Source organism: Musa acuminata, unplaced genomic scaffold (assembly GCF_036884655.1).
Source record: "Musa acuminata AAA Group cultivar baxijiao unplaced genomic scaffold, Cavendish_Baxijiao_AAA HiC_scaffold_727, whole genome shotgun sequence".
Classification (NCBI taxonomy): Eukaryota; Viridiplantae; Streptophyta; class Magnoliopsida; order Zingiberales; family Musaceae; genus Musa; species Musa acuminata.
The window spans coordinates 22501-25000 of NW_027020958.1; positions in this window are offsets into that span (position 1 = coordinate 22501).

The window sequence follows — 2500 nt, forward strand, 5'->3', positions numbered from 1 at the left end:
TGAGATGGCTGACGTTTTGCTCCGCTCTCGACGGTCACCGCGCAATGCAAGAACAGGCCAAAAACTGGCCAAAACGGCCCAAAAACGGGCCAAAACTGGCCATTTTTGGCTGCACGAGCGAGCGGCGAGCGGCGGACAGCGAGCGAAGCGAGAGGCAGCACCGTCCCTGCTATACGAAAGCCCCATCCAGCCCTGTGCCACCCGGGGGGTTCCAGGGTGCTGAGATGGCTGACGTTTTGCTCCGCTCTCGACGGTCACCGCGCAATGCAAGAACAGGCCAAAAACTGGCCAAAACGGCCCAAAAACGGGCCAAAACTGGCCATTTTTGGCTGCGCGAGCGAGCGGCGAGCGGCGGACAGCGAGCGAAGCGAGAGGCAGCACCGTCCCTGCTATACGAAAGCCCCATCCAGCCCTGTGCCACCCGGGGGGTTCCAGGGTGCTGAGATGGCTGACGTTTTGCTCCGCTCTCGACGGTCACCGCGCAATGCAAGAACAGGCCAAAAACTGGCCAAAACGGCCCAAAAACGGGCCAAAACTGGCCATTTTTGGCTGCACGAGCGAGCGGCGAGCGGCGGACAGCGAGCGAAGCGAGAGGCAGCACCGTCCCTGCTATACGAAAGCCCCATCCAGCCCTGTGCCACCCGGGGGGTTCCAGGGTGCTGAGATGGCTGACGTTTTGCTCCGCTCTCGACGGTCACCGCGCAATGCAAGAACAGGCCAAAAACTGGCCAAAACGGCCCAAAAACGGGCCAAAACTGGCCATTTTTGGCTGCACGAGCGAGCGGCGAGCGGCGGACAGCGAGCGAAGCGAGAGGCAGCACCGTCCCTGCTATACGAAAGCCCCATCCAGCCCTGTGCCACCCGGGGGGTTCCAGGGTGCTGAGATGGCTGACGTTTTGCTCCGCTCTCGACGGTCACCGCGCAATGCAAGAACAGGCCAAAAACTGGCCAAAACGGCCCAAAAACGGGCCAAAACTGGCCATTTTTGGCTGCACGAGCGAGCGGCGAGCGGCGGACAGCGAGCGAAGCGAGAGGCAGCACCGTCCCTGCTATACGAAAGCCCCATCCAGCCCTGTGCCACCCGGGGGGTTCCAGGGTGCTGAGATGGCTGACGTTTTGCTCCGCTCTCGACGGTCACCGCGCAATGCAAGAACAGGCCAAAAACTGGCCAAAACGGCCCAAAAACGGGCAAAAACTGGCCATTTTTGGCTGCGCGAGCGAGCGGCGAGCGGCGGACAGCGAGCGAAGCGAGAGGCAGCACCGTCCCTGCTATACGAAAGCCCCATCCAGCCCTGTGCCACCCGGGGGGTTCCAGGGTGCTGAGATGGCTGACGTTTTGCTCCGCTCTCGACGGTCACCGCGCAATGCAAGAACAGGCCAAAAACTGGCCAAAACGGCCCAAAAACGGGCCAAAACTGGCCATTTTTGGCTGCACGAGCGAGCGGCGAGCGGCGGACAGCGAGCGAAGCGAGAGGCAGCACCGTCCCTGCTATACGAAAGCCCCATCCAGCCCTGTGCCACCCGGGGGGTTCCAGGGTGCTGAGATGGCTGACGTTTTGCTCCGCTCTCGACGGTCACCGCGCAATGCAAGAACAGGCCAAAAACTGGCCAAAACGGCCCAAAAACGGGCCAAAACTGGCCATTTTTGGCTGCACGAGCGAGCGGCGAGCGGCGGACAGCGAGCGAAGCGAGAGGCAGCACCGTCCCTGCTATACGAAAGCCCCATCCAGCCCTGTGCCACCCGGGGGGTTCCAGGGTGCTGAGATGGCTGACGTTTTGCTCCGCTCTCGACGGTCACCGCGCAATGCAAGAACAGGCCAAAAACTGGCCAAAACGGCCCAAAAACGGGCCAAAACTGGCCATTTTTGGCTGCACGAGCGAGCGGCGAGCGGCGGACAGCGAGCGAAGCGAGAGGCAGCACCGTCCCTGCTATACGAAAGCCCCATCCAGCCCTGTGCCACCCGGGGGGTTCCAGGGTGCTGAGATGGCTGACGTTTTGCTCCGCTCTCGACGGTCACCGCGCAATGCAAGAACAGGCCAAAAACTGGCCAAAACGGCCCAAAAACGGGCCAAAACTGGCCATTTTTGGCTGCACGAGCGAGCGGCGAGCGGCGGACAGCGAGCGAAGCGAGAGGCAGCACCGTCCCTGCTATACGAAAGCCCCATCCAGCCCTGTGCCACCCGGGGGGTTCCAGGGTGCTGAGATGGCTGACGTTTTGCTCCGCTCTCGACGGTCACCGCGCAATGCAAGAACAGGCCAAAAACTGGCCAAAACGGCCCAAAAACGGGCCAAAACTGGCCATTTTTGGCTGCACGAGCGAGCGGCGAGCGGCGGACAGCGAGCGAAGCGAGAGGCAGCACCGTCCCTGCTATACGAAAGCCCCATCCAGCCCTGTGCCACCCGGGGGGTTCCAGGGTGCTGAGATGGCTGACGTTTTGCTCCGCTCTCGACGGTCACCGCGCAATGCAAGAACAGGCCAAAAACTGGCCAAAACGGCCC